We start from the raw sequence: 23,637 nt of genomic DNA, 5'->3' as shown, positions 1-23,637 counted from the left end.
CAGGACGCTCAATCAAAAGAGAATATAACCCAGCGTTTAATACTGCAGAGTTCCATCGAGGGAAATGTTATTCCAGGCGGCTCACTATAATCCGATGTCACTTCGGGGAGAGGAAAACACTGAACGGAATAATGACCCGTTTTTATTGGCCAGGCATTTGAAAAAGATGAATGAATGTAAATGGTGACTGAGAATATCATTCAGCCTAAAATCTCTTTATGTGTTCCACAGAAATAAATTCATGTCAGTTTGGAACAACAGGAGGTCAGAATTTAACTTTAATTCAGCTTCTAGGACTTGATGTTAATATCCCTAATAATCAGCTCTTCCTTGTTTTAAATGGGGAGAGGGGTAAAACGTCATCAGGGTCTTCAGGTGGGCATCACTGGTGTTTCGTTGATAGGCCCACGACACCTCCGGAGGACTCAACAGCAACACCTGGCATCCCAGATGAGCCCCCTTCTGCTTTTATTCTTTGCAGTCCAGTTGGGGTCCTTCCTCTTTATCCAGATCCACCAGCTTCTTCGCTCTGCTGCCTTCAACAGTGATTTTATGGCTTTCCTGAAGGCCTGTCCCCAAACTCCCACCCCCTTCAGGAGCCTGGCTATAGATGTGGCCACAAATCCTCTACATCAAACTTCTACCGGAAGTACCTGTGTACGCCAGCCTTGTTGTTTTGCCTCAAGAGCTATATCGGTGTACTTCAGCTTCATACGCTTCTCCCACTGCAGCCTCCCATGGTACAGTTAGTTCCACGATGAACAGGGACTGCTGTGAAGTTGACCACAATACAAGATCCGGCCTGAGCTTGGTGTTTAAAATCTCTGGTGAAAACTTGAGTTGCTGATCTAGATCCACTTGCATTTTCCAGTCCCGTGCGGCATCCAAGAGGGTGCTATCCACTCTTGCAGCTGGTTTCACTGGGCCCTGCCCTGCTCTCACAAAGGGGATAGTGGATGTTGGGTGAGGGAGGGCATTAATGGAAGATCGCCTTCCTTCCAGAATGAATGCCAGTTGTCGTAGGACTTGGTTATGCCTCCAGGTATAACGGCCTTGGGACAGACTGATTTTGCAGCCAGTGAGGATGTGCCTGAGAGTTGCTGGGGTTTGGCAGAGAGGGCATGCTGGGTCATCTCCAAACCACTGGTTAAGATTCTTGGATGTCGGAAGAACATCGTAGGTGGCCCTGATGATGAAGCTGATTTGGCTTCCTTCCATCTCCCACAGATCTTTCCAAGTGAGCTTATGGTGCTCCATGTTTTCCCAGTTAGTCTACTGGCCCTGCTTGGCTTGTGACACTCCCTTTGCGCATCTCTCTGCTTCCTATTGGTGCCGGACCTCTGCAACTACCATCTTTCTCCTCTCTGCAGGTGTTGCCTTGTGCCATGCAGGTCGACTTCACCCTAGTCCAAGCCCACCTCTTCCTTGTTGCACCTGTCCTACTATGTCTCCATGTCTGAGTGCGGATTGTGCTTGCTTTACAGCATCAGCTGGGGTCAACTTCCTCCCAGTTGCCAGTCTGGGAGGAGCTGTTCGTATGGCTGCATCTTGAGACTCTGCCAGGGTCATGCTCAGCCTCACTTTGGTGCATTTACTGTATATTCTTCGTTAATACAAAACAGTATTGAAGAGTGTACTAACAGTTTTAAAATCTATTAATTTCTCTGTGACACAGAATCTTCTACAGGATCACGTGAGTATCAAAGTATAAATGAACAAACACTTTACTAAAGTTAAAATCTATAAAATATGAAAGTGATTATGGTGAAGTTGGTCGAGTGAAGTAGTCAATGTAAAATAAATAAAAGGAAACTATATAAATTCACCTAAAATTTAACCTCACAAATTTTAACTTAAAGGAGACCTATTATGCCCCTTTTTACAAGATTTAATATAAGTCTCAGGTGTTTCCAGAATGTGTCTTTTGAGGTTTCAGCTCAAAATACCCCACGGATAATTTATTATACCATGTTATAAATGCATCTTTTTTGGGTGGAATCAAAAACACGCAGATTCCGTGTGTGTCTCTTTAAATGCAAATGAGCTGCTGCTCCCCGCACCCTTTTACAGCTCATGCTTCGGTTACTACAGAAACAACAAATCAGAACCTATATGACTGACAGCGTGAATACCGGAGTGCAGGCAGGGCTGGACTGGGAAGAGAAATCGGCCCGAGATTTTACATATCAACTGGCCCAAAAGTTGAGCGGGGGAGTGTTCGCTGTCCTTTTCTGCATATCACGGCGCCGTTTTGTGGTCCGTTCTGTATAACGCGGTGGCCCATTTTAGCTTATCGCAGCCCACCGCATCTTCAGTGGCTCTGATGCCGGGAGTGCATGAAGACTCTTATGTTCACTTTTACAGCCAACAACAGAACACTTATGACACTTACGAAGCTGAGACATTATGACTCTTGCATATGACCAGTAACACAACAAACTACATCAGATGATAATGAGCTTCTTTTACAGTCATTAAAATAACAAAGAGATTAAAAAAAAACATGCACAGAAAATATACATCAAAATAAATACAAATATCACAAATGAAGTTAAACAAGTTGAGCCACATACCAAACTGAGCACTCAAACTTTCAGATCTTCTTCTTGTTGTTCTTGTTGTTTTTTATTGGTGGTTCACATTCTTAGATTGTGCTTTATCTACTGTGAGTAATGGATCAGATACTTTCCTACTATATAAATTACATCAATGATGAAAAGAAATTCAAATTACATTAATCTTTTTCTGTGAGACAGCACAAAAAAGAAAGAAAAGATGACTGAAACAGGCAAATTACTAGCAATAATTGCACAGTGTTTGTCTTATACAGTGTGAACTTTTAAAATTCATCTTTTAAAACCAATGATCATTTTCACATGCAAATGAGCATTTTAGCAATCATGTGTCAAATTGTCCATTGTTGCCAAATGTGAGCTGCAGGTTCACCACTACCGGTGAAGAGCTGCAAACATCTGGCAAACATTTGCAGCGTATCACAAGCTCATTTGCATGTGGAAATAATGAGTGGAAGATTTGTGGCAAGTTTGCATCTTGTTTGCTAGAACTAGATTTTTTTTAGGGTCGTTCAGGCTTTCAAGAAACAGGAAAGATTCACGACTTTAAATAATTTAACGTGTAGGCCTTTTGAGTTGAAGGGATGTGCATGCAGATATAAAATCAGTGATTAAATGAGCAATGTTTACTCACTAAAATGAGGTGATTTCCTATTAAATCAATGTTTGGATATAGCAATATTGTGGCACAGTGGCTTCACTGTTATGACATCATCAGTAATCCAGTTCTATAATATAAATCAACAATAACTATATTATAAATTGGACATATTGACTGTGGAATGTTGTTGTGATGACATCACAATCAGCTCAGTTTGTGGCCTTCCTACTTCAAAACTGGTTCCGGCGCCGGTGGCTGATTGTCTCAGAATTGGAGGCTACTGAGGTTCATCACCCGGATTGAGGCGTGTAATTGTGACACCATGAGGAATTAAAGAGCAATGGGAATTGGACATGTCAAATTGGGGAGAAAGGGGGATAAAATTGTATATTGAATCATCATCTTTGTTTCATTATTAAATAACTGCTATAAGTCATTTTGGAAATGTTACTCCTGCCCCTTTAAGAGTTAGTTTCCTTCGGGATGTTCAACTTCTCTCTCTGTCCGCTTTTCAACTATTTCGACGCATCAACACTCCAGTCCAGCAGGAGGCGGAAATTCACCAGAAGTTGCAGAAAACACAAGAAGAAGAAGAAGACCTGAGATCCACAACACCGTTTGAGCGCTAAAATCGGTACGTGTTTTGTGTTTTACATTGACAGATTTAGATTTTTCTGTGCATGTTGTTTTTATCTCTTTGGTGTTTTAATGACTTTAAAAGAAGCTCATTATCGTCTGATGTAGTTTGTTTTGTTACTGGTCACATGCAAGAGGTGAGAAAAACAACAAAACAGTTGAGAACCAGTAGATTATTTACACTTTCTGTCTGTCTGTGGCTAAACTCAAGCACTTTAAATTAAGATTCTCGTGTTGGCAGATATACATTTTCATTTTGATATGAATTTAATCTGCCCGTTTGATCCTATTATTAAATAAAGTCTGCTGGAAATGTCAGAGGTTTTTGCTCTTTAGTGTGTTTTAATAACAGCATCATTCTTTCCTAACAGTGAGGAGCAATCTCACTGTAACAATAACCCGAAACTGTCATTTAAACATACTTGTGTTGTGTGGGTGCTTACACTAATTACAAGGTACTAAAATATCTTAATAAATACTCATTTTATTGACACATTCTCACTCAGGGACAGCATGAAACATAACCAATGATTTAAAGAAAGAAAACAAAACAAATCAAAATGAATCAACTGTAAATAACCAAATCAATCAACAAAACAGGACAAATTAAATCAAAACCGAGGCAGTCTGTTACAAACACACCAAAAATAAATCAATTCACATAAACCGAGGCAATCTGTTACAAACACACCAAAAATAAATCAATTCACATACATCACTTAAATCAAATAATCATAATAATACAGAAATAACGTACACATTTAAGTAAACAACCATTTCATACCTTTAAACCATCAATTTGACACTCAGGCCGCTCTGGTTACCGGGGTTCTCGGGAGCGCTTGCGGTCTACAAACACATACACTTAAATCCCATGCACGCTATCCCCTTTATCACACGAAACCCCCCCCCCACAATTACTATACTACTCACCCAATTCTTTCTCAGCGCCGTGTTTGTGTGGCGTCTTCCCCGCATGAGTTTGGTGCATCACTTAAATTAGTGATGGGGCAGTGGTGGCTCAGTGGTTGATGCTCAGGTTTACTGACCAGAAGGTCGGGGGTTCAAGCCCCAGCACCACCAAAATGCCACTGTTGGGCCCTTGAGCAAGGCACTTAACTCCAGGTTGCTCCGGGGGGATTGTCCCTGTAATAAGTGCACTGTAAGTCACTTTGGATAAAAGCGTCTGCCAAATGCATAAATGTAAATGTAGTCCGTGCTTGTCCCCCTTAAATATATGCAGTTCCTCCCCCCACCCCGTTTAACCAGAGCTCAATGCCACATCCACCCCCCACTTGTCAAATCATCGTCCCGATGATTCACTATGTACATTTTCTGACAACATCCTTAAAAATAACAACCTTAACCACCTCTCCTCACTCTTTAATTCATGCATCACTTGCAGCAAAAGCTCTAAGACTGTCTCCATTGCCCCAACTTCACTAGAAGGGGGTCTTAAGCCATCATTTAACCCTATGGGAATTGCTGCAGCTTCCATACCCTCCACCGATCGTGGCTCCCTAAAGGGATTACTATGCTGTCCCGCTCTGGCCCTCTGGGAGCGTCGAACAGTAGAGTCTGTCCCCGTGGTTATTGATTTCTTGTCATCTCTGGAAGCTACCTCTTCTGTACTCCTTTCCCTTTCCACCCCCGAAGACAGGTGCTCTTGTACCACCAGTCGGAGCTCCTCCCAATCCTCCTCAGGCTCAGACTCTGACGGTGCCATGCTTGTACTTGAGTCGGTCCCTTGATGCTCCCTTGACCACACAGGCTCCTTCTGCAGAGGTCCACAACGGCGTAGCTCCAAACGATGCACATTCTTTGGTGGACGCGATTGATCCACTGGAACTTTATAGACATTACAGTTTTATCGTCTGTTAATGCTGATATTCTGTAAAGCTGCTTTGAAAAGATGTGTGTTGTGAAAGGCACTATACAAATAAAATTGAATTGAATTGAACTACCTTATACACCGCCTTGTCCGGGTCCAATCTTTCCAACACACAGTGAGGCAAATCCTCCCAAACATCCTGGATTTTATTTCTTCCTCTCACTCTGCGATTACGCAGATAAACAAAATCCCCTGGATTCAAACTGGAATCTTTGATCACCCCTTTTTGTCTTTGTCTCTGCTTGGCCATACTCTGCAACCGTCTCTGTGTCAGCCTATAAGCCTGTTGCAGTCTGTGCTGATGTTCAATCACCCAGGTCTCCACCATACCTTCTCCTTTCTTTTCCACTGTCCCACTCCTCAACAAATGGTCAATTGGTAGATCAGGGCTCCTGCCAAACATTAAAAAGAATGGGGAAAATCCAGTCGTAGCATTTTCAGTAGTATTATATGCAAACAATACTTCATGCAAGTACTCATCCCATCTCATTTTCTTTTCGGAAGGAAGGGCCCTGAGGAGATCATGTAAAGTTCTATTAAAACGTTCACACTGCCCGTTACCTTGGGGGTGAAATGCTGTTGTTCGGCTCTTCTGTATGCCATACATTCTACACAACTGCTGCACAACTTCAGCCTCAAAGCACCGTCCTTGGTCAGAATGAATCCGGGCTGGGACTCCGTATCGATGAATCCACTCCTTGACCAGCACCTTTGCCACTGTTATGGCCCTCTGATCAGCTGTAGGTACAGCTACTGTAAATTTAGAAAATACATCCATTATAACAAGCACATTTTCTTTTCCACTCTGGGAACGTTCCAGCAACGTAAAATCCAATGCCACCACCTCCAAGGGTTTAGATGCTTGAATGCTATTCATCGCTGTTTTTACTTTAGGCTGAACATCCTTAGACACAATACATCGAAGACGATGTTTGCAGAACTCCTGAACATCCTGGTACATCCCGGGCCAATAAAAGCGTTGACGTACTAACTTAAACGTTCGGTCAATCCCCTGATGTCCTTGATGGTCATGCAGCTGACCAAGAACGTCCTGCTTTAAGACTTGAGGTAAGAGAAGATGTTTTACCCAGCCCCCTCTAGCATCTGCAATGACTCTATAAAAGATGCCTTCATGAGCTTCCACTTTATCCCACTGTCTTAACAGCTCCAGTGTGTCTTTTGACTCCTCTTTTCTTTCTTTCTTACCTGGCCCTTCCCCCTTACTCCAGTAGAACTTGAACCGTGAAATAGCAGGATCCTGTGCTTGCCAGCTTTGCAGATCTTGTGTCTGAAATTCAGGGAAAACAGAAATAACATCCACTGTAGTTACAGATTGAGGCAAAATACTCCCCTTGTCTCCATCCTCCAGTCCACAACCACCATTAAATATGGGGGTCACTTCCCCTGACACAGCCAGCTGTCGTCCTCCTACCGACTTTTGTCGAGACAAGGCGTCGGCATTTCCATTCTTCTTCCCAGGACGATACAAAATTTAAAAATCGAACATGGCCAACTGCGAAGCCCATCGCTGCTCCACAGCCCCCAATTTGGCAGTCTTCAAATGACTCAGAGGGTTATTATCTGTAAACACTGTAAACTTATTACCAATTAAATAGTCCCGAAATTTCTCTGTTACTGCCCATTTAAGGGCCAGAAACTCCAGCTTCATTGTACTGTAATTATCCATATTACGTTCAGACTCCCTCAGACCTCTACTAGCATAGGCCACTGGCCTCCGCTTACCTCCCACGTCCTGGGAGAGCACCGCTCCGAGTCCTGTATGACTGGCATCTATTTCAAGAAAAAAAGGCTTAGTGAAATTAACATAAGCTAACACAGGAGCAGATGTTAATTTCCTTTTCAGTGTTTGGAAAGCTTCTTCACATTTGTCATCCCACCTCTGTCTGAATTGTTCACTAGTGAAATATACTCTTTTCTTCTGCTTCTTACCCTTTGGTATTTCCCCAATAGCAGCCAACTGATGTAGTGGTGCTGCAATCCTGGCGAATCCTTGCACAAAACGTCTGTAATAGCTTGCAAATCCCAAAAAAGATCTAAGCTCCTTTGCGATCTGAGGTTTCGCCCATTCTGCTACTGCTTGAATCTTCTCAGGGTCTGTTGCCACCCCCTCACTAGAAATGACATGACCCAAGTAACGTACCTCTTGTTGAAAAAAAAACAGCATTTACTGAGCTTAACTTTGAGACCATGATGCTGAAATCGTTGCAAGACTTTCTCCAACCTCTCCAGGTGTTGCTCCACTGTTGACGAAAACACAATCACATCATCCAAATACAAGAGCACTGACTGAAAACTTTCATCACTGAATATACGTTCCATCAGACGCTGGAAAGTACTTGGCCCATTGGACAAACCATATGGTAAACGATTATATTCAAACAGGCCAAACGGCGTACAAAAAGCAGTCTTTTGTTTATCCTTTTCTGCCACTGCCACTTGATTGTATCCGCTTGCCAGGTCCAGAGTGGAAAACCAACGCGCTCCACTCAACGCATCTAAAGATTCTTCAATTCTAGGCAGTGGATATGAATCTCTTCTGGTTTTAGCATTCAACTGCCTATAATCCACACACATCCGAATTGGTCCATCCTTCTTCTTTACAATCACAATCGGTGACGAATATGGGCTGCAGCTTTCACTAATTACATTTTGCTCTAAAAGTAATTTAATATGAGCTTTAACCTCCTCATATTGAGCAGGGGGCAACCTTCTATACCTTTGACAAACTGGAGCATCGTCTACCAATGGGATCTGATGTTCAATCAAATCAGTATACCCCACCTCCCCACTTCCTTCAACAAACACAGAGGCATATTTATTCAATAACCTCCTAGCCTTTCCTTCATGTTCCACATTCAACAGAGGAAAATTAAGGGTCCGAACTTGTTGAGCGGCTGTTATCCCTGATTGTGACACATTACTTTGCTCAATAAAAACCGTACAATTTTGTTCTTCCTGTACTGGGGTAAACTGAATATCGAGATCCCCTCCACTGACCACCACTTCAGCCCTGTGTACAGACGCTAGTCGAACATGTGGGTACAAAATAACCTCACTAGTCCCCACATTCATAATTGGGACTAGCAATTGTCCTTTTTCTGGGGACACTATTGAACCTATAATTAAAAGGTCTGCTGGTAAACGCCCCTCACTCTCTATCAGAGGCTCTAAAAGCAAAGACTCATTTGGCATGAGTCTAGTGTACCCACTCGCTGCACACACCAATTGAAGCGTACCTGCTGGCACCTTGACTGGACTTTGGGCCAACAGGTTCACAAAAGACTGATTTTGTGTATCGTACAACTGACAGATTTCCAATGCCTGTTTCAAAGAAGCCTCACATTTCTGCATCATAGAACTTTTTGAATATTGGGACCCAAATTCTTGCTTCAAAAGGTCATGACAATTTTGAATTACATTCATACCGATTAAACCAGGAACCAGTTTCTTTCTTTCCCTTGTCTCTGTGTCAAATGTGTCTTTCACCACCAACACCCCCTGTTTTGGAAGAAACAAGGATATTAATATCTAGCTCTAGATAACCCACATATGGGATATCGAGGCCGTTTGCTGCTTTTAACACCAGCCAACCACACTCCTTCAATGCATCTACATCCTTTCCTGCAATGTGCCGTTTAAAAAAACTCTCAGTTACCATGGAAACCATAGAGCCAGTGTCAATCAAGCTATTTATTTTAACACCCCCCATCTTCACAATAGTGACTGGACATTGCCCCACCAATTGTTTAAAAATTTCAGGGCTAGTTCCTTGAACCACAGAGCCAGGTAACCCCTCGCTTACTGTGTGGCTCTCCACAGCAAGGGGTGTTAGTTTAACGGCCCAGGCCTTTGGGCTTGGGGATTGGATACATCATCCGCAGGGTGTCTCTGCTGCCCCCATACTTGATTGGGGTTCACAATCTCAATACAATAACGCCCAATATGTCCCACTTTCCGACACTTGAAACAAATAGGCTGTCCCGAAGGATCAAAGGAATACAATCTTCGTGACACTCCCCGCTGCTGCCTATTAAAGACTTGCCAATTGGACATTTTCTCAGTTAAATCACTTAATTGCTTTTGCTGACTTTTCACCATACCAAACAGCTCTACTAACATTGGATCTGTACTCTGTTTTGCAATCACTGCTTAACTATCTATAGTACTGAGATTCTCAGACCCAAACGATGTTTCGGAAACCCTCACCCCATCACCAGCCCACTCAACAGCTTCTTTCCGGACATCAAGGAATGTTACGCTTGGATTCTGTCTTATCATTCTTTTTAACTCTCTACAGAGTTCTTTACTTCTCACATTCTCTGCAAACTGATCCCTAAGCATTACATCCTCTTCGGACACACCCCTTGGGTTACAACTTTTTAGTTCTTTTAACAAAGCCATTAATGCATGTGAAAACTCAATTAGGGTTTCAGTTTTTCCTTGTTGCCTTTCAAAAAACTGTCTCTGCAATGCAGTAAATGATTGAGCCCTTCCAAATACTTCGAGCAAAGCCTCAAAAATTCCCTCTGGCTTGGACCGTGTTTCCTTAGATCTATACTTAATCTCTTGTTTTGCCTCCCCATCTAGATGTTCCCAAATGTAATCAACTGCCTGGTCTGATGTAAAGTTACGGGCCCTAAACGCACTTTTCAGGTCCTCAATCCAATCACTCAGAGGTACACTTGAAGATTTACCAGTATAAACTTTACATCTCTTCTCTCTGGGAACATAAACCACCTCTACCTTTGTTGTGCTTCGTTCTTGCCGCACAGTCCCAGTGTCCATTACAGTAACCTTTGACAGTTTCTCGTTCTCAATAGCCAGTCTATCCTTCTCTTCTTTCTCCCGCGCTAGTCTCCTCTTTAGATCTGCCAGCTGATCCTGAAGCTCCTCCATTATGATCCTCTGTGGTCCTTGGCCCTTATTTACCGATCGTCTCCGTCTTCACCACGGTTTTGATTTAATTTGTCCTCAAGGACAACAAAAAAACAAAGAAACAACAACAGAGAGAAAAAATAAAAAGGAATACACCTGAATTAGGGATCCCATCCTTGTCGCCATAATTCTGTTGTGTGGGTGCTTACACTAATTACAAGGTACTAAAATATCTTAATAAATACTCATTTTATTGACACATTCTCACTCAGGGACAGCATGAAACATAACCAATGATTTAAAGAAAGAAAACCAAACAATTAAAGAAAGAAAACAAAACAAATCAAAATGAATCAACTGTAAATAACCAAATCAATCAACAAAACAGGACAAATTAAATCAAAACCGAGGCAATCTGTTACAAACACACCAAAAATAAATCAATTCACATAAACCGAGGCAATCTGTTACAAACACACCAAAAATAAATCAATTCACATACATCACTTAAATCAAATAATCATAATAATACAGAAATAACGTACACATTTAAGTAAACAACCATTTCATACCTTTAAACCATCAATTTGACACTCAGGCCGCTCTGGTTACCGGGGTTCTCAGGAGCGCTTGCGGTCTACAAACACATACACTTAAATCCCATGCACACTATCCCCTTTATCACACGAAACCCCCCCACAATTACTATACTACTCACCCAATTCTTTCTCAGCGCCGTGTTTGTGTGGCGTCTTCCCCGCATGAGTTTGGTGCATCACTTAAATTAGTCCGTGCTTGTCCCCCTTAAATATATGCAGTTCCTCCCCCCACCCCGTTTAACCAGAGCTCAATGCCACACTTGAGTTAAAGATTCATACCTGTAAAATTATGTCTAACATTTGAACATGTACATTTTTATTTATTTTGCTTAAAGATTTTACTGTTCTTTTAGTGTGTAATATAGCAATTTGTGCATGTAAAATGTCTGCAAAGTTACAAAGCTGCTCAAGACTCGAGAGCTGAAACTGGTTTATGGTAAGGGCCGTTACATTTCCAACACAAGCTCTACACGGTTGACCAATCACAGCAGACTACACCAGCTGACCAATCACAGCAGACTGGGCTTTTCGGAAAGGGGGGCTTTAAAGAGACAGGAGGTAAATCAGAGCGTTTCAGCCAGAGGACGAAGAGTGGGGAAAAGAAACTCACTGTATGTATTCTTTAATATGTTTTCAGGACATCTGACTGTATGAAACTCTTTCCACAGTGTGAGCACTTGTGAAGTTTCTCTCCAGTATGTGTTTCAAGGTTTGAACCTGCCGACACAGTTAACGAACTTTCATTGAAACCCCTAAATACACTACAGCTGTCACCTCCTCCTCTATGTCGGTGCATTCGTTTTGTAGGCTATGTTCATTTATTAGCCAAAATATTTGTAAATATGTGAATGAGGAAAAAAGTTTCAGTAACAACGCAGATACACAATGTACTGATCATGCAATTTTGTTATTATTGAAACACACCATTTTTCAAATTGAATTTTTTATTTATGGTTTCTCTTCAGTATGAATTCTCTCGTGTTTTTTCAGGTTTTCTGACCGAGTGAAACTCTTTCCACAGTGTGAGCACTTGTAAGGTTTCTCTTTGGTGTTGTTTCAAGTTGCCGGCTGTAATAAAGGTCTTCCCACATTTAAAGCACATATGAGCCGCCACACCGGTATGTATTTTCTGGTGCTCTTTAAAATAAGACAGGTGTGAAAATCTCTTTCCACAAAAAGAACACTTGTAAGGCTTCTCATTTGTGTGAGTTTTCAGGTGTTGTTTTAGGTACTATGCCAGAACAAATGTTTTACCACACTGATCACATTCAAATGGCTTTTCTTCAGAGTGACAAAAGAGATGATTCTTGAGACTGGGTGCATATGCAAAACTTTTCCACACTGATGGCACGTGTATGGTTTCTCTCCAGAATGAACTCTCATGTGTTTATTAAGTTTGCTTTTACACGTGAAACATGTTCCACACTGAGAGCAGGTGAAAGAATTCTTGGCTGTTTTTTGAGGATTTTTAGGTGAGAAGTTGTCTTCTGTCTTTGAGCCACTCCAGTTATGAAACATGTTGTTGTTCCTCCTCCACTTCCTTCAGCTCTTCACATTCTTCTCTCACTTCCATCAGCTCTACAATAAACACAATTAGTTCTCTTACGAGAGGTTCTCTCGTATTGCGTAAGCTAGCTTACGCTATGGGAAAGATTCATCTTTTCTGAGATATTGAAGCCAAAAAATTATCCTTAATTTTTGTATCCATTGTCAACGCAGTGCGGCAGCTGCAGACCTTGAGCGGGCTAGCTAGTGAGCTCATAGGTTGCTCTGCGGCAACTGCTGCAGCCTATAGACGAGCTTGGGCGAACTCGCATCCAATGAGAGGCGTCCGCGTGCTCACTGCATCAAAGCCCGCCAAAATGGGCGTGACTAGAGTGCATATAAGCGTAGTTCGTAGGCTGGAACCCTGATTTTCATCTCTTCAGCGAAGCTCTTCGCATCGCTGACCTGGAAGCCGCGTCGCCGTTCGAGGGGCATCAAGCAAGCGTGGACAGCGCTAGAAGAAGCCGGCCATCTCAGCCACCTTCAGCCATCCTGCGAGCTACGCCATCCGACGACATATCCTTTTTATTCAGCAGGCTAGTAATTACGAACTATTCACAAAAGAGTACGAGCGTCTTTTTCAAGTTGCCTCGTTCCACTTGCGCCTCATGTCGCGCCCTTCTCAGCACCGGAGACCGCCACATCATCTGCGATCTCTGCCTGGGACTGGGACACACAGAGCTCGCCCTCACTGAGGGCGGATGCGATTTCTGCGAGGAGCTACCGATGTCGACCCTGCGGGCTCGACTCGAAGCGCTCAAAGCAGAAGGCGCCGCCTTACATTCCGCCGCACAGAAAGAAGCGCCGCTCCCAAAGGCTGCCGGAAACTGTGGTTGAAGCGACTGCCTCGCCGGAGCCTCTCCCTCGAGCATCGTTTTCACCCTCCCCGCCCCCCCGGGACGCGCAGTTGCCGCCGAGCGGCCGCACTGCTGCCATCTCGGACGACGAGGCGGAGGATACGGGCTGCTGTTCCATCATGGCTTCGGACAGCGAGGAGTGGTCAGGCTCCCAAGCCTCCTCCTCGGCCCAGGAATCCAGCAGGACCCGCGCCGGAGTCGAAGGGGAGTTAACACGCCTCCTCACACAGGCCGTCGACCGCCTCGGGCTCGAGTGGTCACCGCCCCCTGAGCAGGCACCCAACAGACTCGACGGCTGCTTTCTTCAAAGCCATCGCCGCTCTACACCCGCGGCCCGGGCCGCTCCCTTCCTGCCGGAACTAGCCGACATGGGAGAAGCAGAGCGCTCCACGTTCCTCAACGCACCACTCTCTCCGACCGGTCTCTTTGGCTCCACGGTGAGTGGCATTGTTGACCGCTTCTCAGAAGTCCAGAAAGCCACTCAAGCCATGAACCTCTTCCTGCCGCGTCGCGCTAGCTCCTCTGCAGGCCGCTCACGTGATCAGCCTCCTGCACGAGCCTCTTCACAGCGCCCAGCTCAACAAACTCAGACTTCTCAGCGTCGACAGGGTGGCCGCCCTCGATCGCGCTCAGACAGCCGCCGCAGACCGCCGCCCCCCCGAGGGCCTCGATTTAAGGTAACGCTGAAACCAGAGCAACCGAAGTCTTCCTAACTTTGTTGAACAAACGACGGCTCAGTCCTGCCGCGGCCGGACCACCGTCAAAGCTTTGCCCCCTGTCAGTCCCCTTCTCTCAGGCTACTACAGTGGTGAATTTAGCAGCCAACAAGCCGGTGACACTGCCCGCTTGCCTGCACTCAAACGCCGTTTTCACGGCGACCCAAATAAATCTTGTAAAGAGCAAACATGTCTTATGTGTAGAACATGTGCCCACAACCCAGTGTTCACCCCTACACACAAGCGTAACACATTCCGTGCCCCTATCAGAGCACGCTCGCATAAAGCGGTTACGAACCGCTCGAGCGTCAGAGTCAATGAAGGCGCCCACGAATGCGTGCGCGCGCCCATTCTCTGGCCGCTCTGTCACACGACCGGCCCTATGTGTAGAAAATGTGCCCACAATCCAGTGTTCACCTCTACACACAAGCACTACATGTCTCGTGTCCCCACCAGAGCACGCTCACATAAAGCGGTTACGAACCGCTCGAGTGTTAGAGTCAATAAATGCGCCCACGAATACGTGCGCGCGCCCATTCTCTGCCCGCTCTGTTACACGGCCAGCAAACATTCCTCTGTGTGCAAGTCCCGTGCCCATGACTATGCTTGCGCATCACGTAACAGATGTGACTCTTTCCCCATTCATTCCAATCGGGAAGTCACTCACAAAACAGCCTGTTCATGCTGTCTGCGAGCAATCATGCATAAACACACTAAACGCGCTCACACATTTTGTTCAGCGCTCTGTGTGCGGCAATCAGAGCGAATTGGCCATTCACCCTCTAGTGTTACGCTTCAAAGCATGGGAAGCTATTGCAGGGATATCCAAGTGGGTGTTAAGCACAATACAACAGGGCTATTTGCTACAGTTCGATCGCCGCCCTCCTCGCTTCAGAGCGTGGCTCGAAACCACTGTGAACACGGAAGCAGCGTGCATGCTTCGTTCAGAAATAGCAAGCCTTCTGTGCAAAAGGGCCATAGAGAAAGTGCCACCCTCTCTGAGCGAGTCGAGGCTTTACAGCCGTTATTTTCTTGTTCCCAAGAAAGACGGCGGCCTCAGACCCATATTAGATCTCAGGGTTTTGAACAAGGTGCTTGCAAAAAGACCGTTCAAAATGCTTACAATCAGGAAACTCCTCGCGCATGATGCGCCAGGGGACTGGTTTATTTCTCTCGATCTGAAAGATGCATACTTTCAGATTCAGATAAATCCCGTCACAGGCCATTCTTGAGATTCACCTTCGACGGCCAGGTTTATCAATACACCGTCCTTCCGTTCGGCCTGTCCTTAGCACCCGTACTTTCACGAAGTGCATGGATGCGGCGCTCGCACCCCTGCGGAGTCAGGGTTTGCGAATTTTGAACTATTTGGACGACTGGCTGATTATGGCACAGTCACATATGGAGCTTCTGTCTCACAGAGCAGTTCTCCTCAGCCATCTGAACAGTTTGGGTCTTGCAGTCAATTGGACCAAGAGCTCACTACAGCCCAGTCAGACAATTTCCTTCCTTGGAATAGAACTAGACTCCGTGGCAATGACGGCTCGCTTATCTACACAGCGTGCGCGCCGTGTTCAGCGACTAGCCGCATCTTTTCAGATGAACAGCCTCACGCCTCTGAAGAAATTCCAGAGAGTGCTAGGTTACATGGCCTCAGCCGCAGCAGTACTTCAGCTGGGTTTACTACACATGCGCCCGCTTCAGCATTGGCTAAACACCCGCGCGTCTCGCCGGGCTTGGGCCACAGGCCGCCAGCCCATCAAGGTGACTCAGACCTGTATTTCAGCTCTGCAGCCCTGGACAGTGGCCGAATGGTATCAGCGGGGAGTGACAATGGGAGCTGTATCTCGCCGAAAAGTCATCTCGACAGACGCGTCCATCACGGATTGGGGCGCGGTCTGCGAGGGCTCTCCGGTTTTCGGCCTATGGTCAGTTCAGGAAAAGCTCCTTCACATAAATTGTCTGGAAATGATAGCGGTCGAGTATGCGCTAGTGCGCTTTCTCCCGGTCATTCAGGGTCACCACGTCCTGGTCCGTTCGGACAACAGATCTGTGGTATCCTACCTAAACCGTCAGGGCGGTGTCAGATCCAGGAGCCTCTTCCATCTGACGAAACGCATACTGAGTTGGTCCCAGTGCCACCTGCGCTCGCTGAGGGCGACGCACGTGCAAGGCCACCTGAACGACGGCCCGGACAGACTGTCCAGAGACAATATTCCCCCAGGGGAATGGTCCCTGCACGCTCAAACAGTCCAGACGTTATGGCACCTATTCGGCAGAGCAGAGATAGACCTCTTTGCGTCCAAAGAGAACTCTCACTGCCCAATATTTTTCTCGAAGCGAGGACGCGCTGGCCCAGGACTGGCCCAGACGCCCGCTTTACGCCTTCCCTCCCGTCTCGCTATTGCCACAGGTAATGCAGAGGATCAGGGAAACGCGTCACTCGGTGCTCCTCATAGCCCCGTGTTGGGAGAATCAGACATGGTTCCCGGAGCTTACGCAGCTGTCACTGACAGCGCCGTGGCCCATCCCAGTGAGAGCAGATCTCCTCTCTCAAGCTCGCGGCACAATCTGGCATCCCCACCCAGAGCGCTGGGCTGCATGCGTGGGTGATCAACGACTACCCGTCGCTCTGCCAGAAGGAGTAATAAACACCATCATACACGCTAGAGCCCCTTCCACGAGAAGACTCTATGCGTCAAAATGGTCTGTGTTCTCAAAATGGTGCACCGACAGAGACCTGGACCCGCGGACATGTGGGGTGTCGTCGCTGCTCAGTATTTCTACAAGAGCTGCTGGATAAGGGCAGATCCCCATCCACGCTCAAAGTGTATGTGGCGGCCGTTGCGGCGTTCGCTGAACCCCTGCACGGCCAGTCATGGGGTAAAAACGAGCTGGTCATCCGCTTCCTCAGGGGAGCTAGAAGGATGAACCCCCGCGCCCCCATCGGTTCCTATCTGGGATCTTTCTATAGTTCTCGAAACTATGAAAGCCCCCTTTCGAACCACTTCAATCCGTGGATTTGAAATACCTTTCACTCAAAACCGTTTTTCTGACTGCCCTGTCATCAGTCAAACGTGTGGGAGACCTTCACGCGCTGTCTGTCAGCGCTGCGTGTCTTGAGTTTGGACCAAGTGACTTCAAGGTCATTTTAAAGCCTAGACACGGCTATGTTCCCAAGGTGATCGGTACTCCTTTCAGAGCACAGGTCATTTCCCTATCGGCGCTGCCAGCACCCGATAGCGAACGCGACGCCAATCTCCTTTGCCCGGTCAGAGCACTGAGATTGTATACTGCGCGCTCCGCCGCTTTCAGACGCTCTGGGCAGCTTTTCGTTTCGTTCGGAGGGCGCACCAAAGGTCTCGCCGCCTCGAAACAGACACTATCTAGATGGATAGTGGACGCTATTGCTGCTCCATACGCGTCAAAAGACCTGCCATGCCCGTTGGGCATTAGGGCTCACTCCACTAGAGGCATGGCATCCTCGTGGGCATGGTCCAGCGGGATTTCCATTCACGACATATGTGTGGCAGCGGGATGGACTTCCCCCTCCACCTTTGTCAGATTTTACAATATGGAAGTGCCCGCTCTGCATGCAAAACTACTAGCGGTTTAATACGCTACAGCTCCCCTGGTGAGCTGCACTGATGGGACACATTCCACACAGACCGGTACCGCCGCTCTGTCGTTCCCTTCCCACTATGTGCTTATGTATTACACAATCAATGACCCGCATTCTTGCCGGCCAAATATTATTTCCCCACTCATAAGGGCTCCCCGGGTCCCCCTTAATTCCCTGGGGCTCATACAGTGGATGCTTGGCGCGCACGGCGTTGACAATGGGTTCCCGTAGCGTTAGCTAGCTTACGCATATACTGAGAGAACCTCTCGTAAGAGAACGTATCGGTTACCTAACGTAACCTCGGTTCTCTCTAGATGAGGGAATGAGTATTGCGTAGCCGGCCGTGCTCGTGCCACGTGGCGACTTTTCGCTTCAGTCAATGAAAACCAGGGTTCCAGCCTCACGAACTACGCTTATATGCACTCTAGTCACGCCCATTTTGGCGGGCTTTGATGCAGTGAGCGCGCGGACGCCTCTCATTGGATGCGAGTTCGCCCAAGCTCGTCTATAGGCTGCAGCAGTTGCCGCAGAGCAACCTATGAGCTCGCTAGCTAGCCCGCTCAAGGTCTGCAGCTGCCGCACTGCGTTGACAATGGATACAAAAATTAAGGATAATTTTTTGGCTTCAATATCTCAGAAAAGATTAATCTTTCCCATAGCGTAAGCTAGCTTACGCAATACTCGTTCCCTCATCTAGAGAGAACCGAGGTTACGTTAGGTAACTGATACGTTTTAATTAGTTAAAAAAAAAAACGTACACCTTAATTTTGCAGAACAAAAATACTTTGTAAGGTGTCATTTAAGGTCACATAAATATGCAATGAAATAACCCAATCTTCTGTGGTAAAACAAAAATGCATCTACTCGGGTGTCGTGCATCACACAAATATCTTTATTCGCCAGCCCAGCACACCGCTAGGTGACGTAGTTTAGTGATAGCAAGTAAAGTTGATCCTGCACCGTTTCACCAGACTCACACACTTCAGTCATCTACAATTTTAGTTTGTCTTTTTTTTTGTGTTTAAAACGTCATTTGTATTTAAGGTTAGATAAACAGGGAGTTTTGATTCTGATTGCATAAGTTCATGCTTTGATGACAGGTGTCAGACATCCGGTGTGGCCAAATCATTTTCCACATTCACACGCAGTAATTTTCACTCACATTTGCTTGAACACTAGAGACCTGTTTTTACATTGTTGCATGATGTTTTTTCAGCAAATGAGCTCAACCTTGCTAACAGTGTCAAATTTGATATATAAAAGCACCTTGAGCTGACCTCACAATTGCACAGATAATTACCCCGCAATGCTTGATGTCGGCCGGCAATGCCATACCTGCAATGATGCGCAATTCCAGGAACAGAACCGAACAATGTTCTTGCATGCCATGATGTCACGAGGGGGAGTTTTAATTTTATGCAGTTCTATAATATCTAGCATACCCATCTCAATTGGTGAGCCATTTATTCAATATGTATATGATTAATGTAACGTGTTTAATATAAGGGAGTTATTTTACAAAGATAATTGTGTTATATATATATATATATATATATATATATATATATATATATATATATACACACACACATATTTTCAAAATACCTTGTGTGAATGTTATCTATGTGTTAGAGAGGGGGTACGCAAAAGTATGTTGAATGTTTGGAGGGGTACGCTATTGTAAAAAGTTTCTGAACCATTACTCTACTTCACTGCTGTGTCACTTACTGACAAAGCAGCATAAACCACCACCTACTCTATAGAGTTCAATGAATATTTAGGGATCTCGTCTAAGCTGTGTGGCTCTGAAATTAGATTGAGAGGAAATGTATTGTAGTTTAAGGGCGTTTCACACCTTGCTCGTTTGGTGCCTTTGATTATCCATGCAGAATAATTGAAACGACATGATTTCAATCTTAATTCTGGAATTCCACAATGTCATAAATGGAAAGACATTGGTCTTAGTCTAACATCTGGCCAATAAAACTAACAAAGAGACTTGTCTAGATCCCTTATGACTTGAAAACTTCTCTGAAAAGAGGCCCTAAATTCAAAGATCGAAGCAATAAAAGACAGAACACACTTTTGGAGTTCCCGAGAGACTCGGGACAAACAAGATTCTGTCCTCCGATATAAACCAGTTTGCTACACTTAGGCTCATCAGATTGCATGACATTGTTCAGCAAACAGCATCTTAAAAGGACATTCCTTAATCCAGAAATATCTCACAAAAGTCACAGTACTTCACTGAATCAATCCTATAAAATATACAAGACCGCATGGACCCACACACAATGCCTAGTCTTGCTTGGTAATTCTGAAAATGGCTTTGAACTGTGGTAACTTGTATAACTGACAAATTAATGATTATAGCCTGATGTACCTCTTAAAAATGTGTGTAATGTTTCATCCATGTTGTATAACCAATGAATTTACCAGTATGATTTTGTAACCAGGGATGTTCATGTTTTGTTAACTACACGTATAATATTCATGAAAAATATGTCATGTTTAGTATTTAAGCGTTCGCTGGCATATACAGAGAAAGCTGATCACAACGAATATCGTGTCTCTTATACCATTGTCAAGATATAAATGTTCATGATTAAATATGCACTATTTTTGAGTGGGAGATTTGAAAGGACCATAAATCAACTGTCAGAAAAGACAGCCCAGTTGACCATGTGACTCTGAAAAGTCACTTCTGATTGGCGCAGGACACCTTTGGGGATGCGGCTAATTTCAGTTCAAATGTTTCCAAACAGGAAGAACACGCTTTCTTCCCCTCATCTCTCTCGTCATCTCTCCTGCTCTGTGGACAGCTCTGACTTCGTTCTGACTCTTCCCTCGTGGTCTTCTCGAGATCTCGTTGGAACCAGGTCCATGCCATGTGAGGTCCAAGGAAGCTCGTGACTCGACGTCCCGAGAAAGCTCATCACTCTCTAGGGTTCACACACCCATGAGAAGGCCTCAATTCAAATCCAAATCTCATCATTCATACAGACAATCCACCCTTTTCACAATGACGTCAGATAACTTCCGCTTTTCCGCAAAGCAGTGTAAACCTACTTCCGTTTTAACTTACGCGCGCTGGTTAAAGTTACTTCAGGAAAACACAGAAGGTGATCACCGATAATACGAAAGGTAAAATTAAAATAATAGTAATATTTACGTATGTAGCGTTATTGGTTCTTATATTTAGATTATTTTGATGACGTTAATGATCATTTCCAGTAACTTATTGCATTCTTTAACGTGTGACTGTCGTGGAGGAGAAAGTAGAAAGTTAGCTATCACCAAGATAACTGTTAAATCACGGTTAGCCCGTGTATTGCCACAAGTTTACTAACAAGTGTTACATTTTTATCAAAGCTAAATGTCAAACCATTTCGATATGCTGATGTGATATATCATTCATTTTATTCCAATGTCCATTTTTCAACAGTTTCCCATCCAATAAGCAGAGTAATGGCTGACAAGGGGTTCCAGATTGAGAAGATGCTGTCACAGGTGGGGGCAACGCTCATCATCACTCCACTGAAAAAATCAAATCAGCTCAGCACAGAGGACACATCGAAGACCCAGGCTATTGCCCGCTTGAGAATTTTAGTTGAGAGGGCGATACGCAGGGTGAAGGAGTACCACATTTGGGATGGGCTTGTTCCTCTTTCTATGGTAGGTTCAGTCAATCAGTTGTGGGCCATCTGTTGCCTACTCTCAAACTATCAGGGACCTCTTGATATCTAAGGGGACAAACCCATCTGAAGTGTTTCCTTTCTTGGGTGAGATTAATTCTTAATTAATTCTTCTACTTTTAGGTGTTTGACACTGTGTAGATATACTGTAAATACAAGTGCTTTGTAATATATTTTTAAATTTGCTACATTTCCTATGCTTTGTATGAACATAGGGGTTACTATATTTTCATGGTTATTAATAAACAATGTTGTGAAGCATTCTGTAAAAAGTTTATCCAGAGTAAAATGAATTTACATTTTAACCAATAAAAGAAAGAGAATAAAACTTGCCATTTTTTTATTTACATATTTGGTAATAGCATTTATGTGAGATGAAGGAAACTAATACAAAACTTTCATAGCAGCTCAAAGCTACAAACAAGGTTGAAAACTGGTTGAAGAGCGACCACTGCTCGATAAAACAAAGGATATTTACATACAATGCAACACTGACTTAAGTTGTAAATTGAAAAAGTATTTACAACAGGAATTACATGCATCAGATGTTCATAGAAATATTTACATTTGAAAATTCTGCCTTAACGTGATAAAAATAATCCAGCTTCTGTCGCATTGAGTTGATGATCTCCTCATCCCTAAATATTCTTTCAACTGTGAAGTCAGTGTGGGTATCTGTTATAAAATCACACCACTGAAGTCCGCTTATGGCCAGCTGGCCTTGAACCTGATAGTAATATTTGTGGCTTTTCTTAAGGCAGGCCTGGCCTCGAACTGTGATCAGGTGTTTAACTTGAGCAACATCTTCAACATCACAACTCTTAACCTCTGCCAACCCAAATGGTGGTGTTTCTCTGGGGTTGAAAACTTTGGCATCAGGGCTGGCTGCAAGGTGAGGTGCATCAGGGTGGATGAGGACCCCACACTGCGTCACAGTGACATCACAGAAATCAGAATATTGCTCCAGGTCCAGCCCTCTTTTCATAGCTGCTGTCTGAGGAGTTCCTCTCAGAATGCGAGCAGCTAAGGATTTTGCAGTTGACTCTCCACGGACATGACATATCTCACCAAATCTGCTGGCTGTAAGTGTGGTTTGCGTACCTGGGTCCACAGCTGGCATTCTGACTGCAGTCGTGTTTCTGCCTCAATAGCAGCAGAGATCTCCCTTGACACTTTAAGGCTCTCTAAGTGGCATTGTTGCTTGTAGTTAGGCTCAAATTGTATGTGAAATTTAAAATTGTGACCTTCAGTGGGCAACTGAGGAAATCCAGGGGCACCAGGGTCTTTAATAATGTCTCTGCTTATCTCAGGAGGGCACTGGTAAGAGAGCAAAGACCCAAATGGCACCGGGCCAAATTTAGAGTCCACAAAATTAAGGGCCTCAAGCCCGTGGGGCAATTTGCAAATGCCTGGTTGTGGGAGTTTGTCTTGCAGATTCTCAACACTGGCAAGGATGTGAGGATCTGGAAGAGGACCTGACAAAAAAGTGAGATGTATATTTTAATAAACATGAAAATGTTTTGAGCTGCCCCAAACCCTATATATTAAGAGATGTTCATAATTTACAGAAGATATCAACTGGAAGTTTAAAGGGAAAATATACTAATCATTGTTCTGTTATACATGAAAATATATAGACAGGTGTTAATTCAGACTTGCCACCATATGCTCTGTACAGTGTACATTTCACACCAGTTCGGGCATGATCCTTGGACTTCGGTACTGGTTTACACACTACCATGTCATTTGTTGCCTCAGGAGCAATTCCCTGTAATATATTGATGATAAATTATTAATTGACATAGTCATTACAAAATTATAGTCCAACATCATTAAATGTAATAAATGTTAACGTATTACATGTGTCCTAGGCCGGTGCCAGGTCTGCAGTGAGCTGGTGCATGACAGTGGGACAACATTAACCATGAATGCATTACTGACTTTTATCTAACAATACACAATCTGTAGCTAACATCAGTAATAAACATGATTGCAACAAGAGTTTA

The 23,637-nt window shown here is 44.5% G+C and overlaps 2 protein-coding genes across 8 annotated transcripts in view; one reads left to right on the top strand and one right to left on the bottom strand.

Annotated features, from left to right (window-relative positions):
• Window positions 1-23,637, top strand: part of LOC127624957 (zinc finger protein 501-like) — a 256,003-nt gene that overhangs the window by 21,406 nt on the left and 210,960 nt on the right. Inside the window, exon 1 of one of the 7 annotated variants that reach the window (XM_052099932.1) lies at window positions 3,750-3,808. The exons of 4 other annotated variants lie outside the window; for them this stretch is intronic. The gene's annotated coding sequence lies outside the window, so the exon portion shown is untranslated. Of the gene's footprint in view, window positions 1-3,749; window positions 3,809-23,637 lie in introns of those variants that run through there. 2 more of the 7 variants (XM_052099927.1, XM_052099921.1) reach the window with 2 other exon arrangements.
• The window catches only part of LOC127624949 (zinc finger protein 271-like), a 120,913-nt gene that overhangs the window by 62,286 nt on the left and 34,990 nt on the right, over window positions 1-23,637 (bottom strand). The gene's annotated exons all lie outside the window — the stretch shown is intronic.

The sequence above is a fragment of the Xyrauchen texanus genome, chromosome 31 (genome assembly GCF_025860055.1).
Source record: "Xyrauchen texanus isolate HMW12.3.18 chromosome 31, RBS_HiC_50CHRs, whole genome shotgun sequence".
NCBI lineage: Eukaryota > Metazoa > Chordata > Actinopteri > Cypriniformes > Catostomidae > Xyrauchen > Xyrauchen texanus.
Note: the sequence above shows the minus strand (reverse complement) of the source record. Positions and strands in the feature narration are given on the sequence as shown.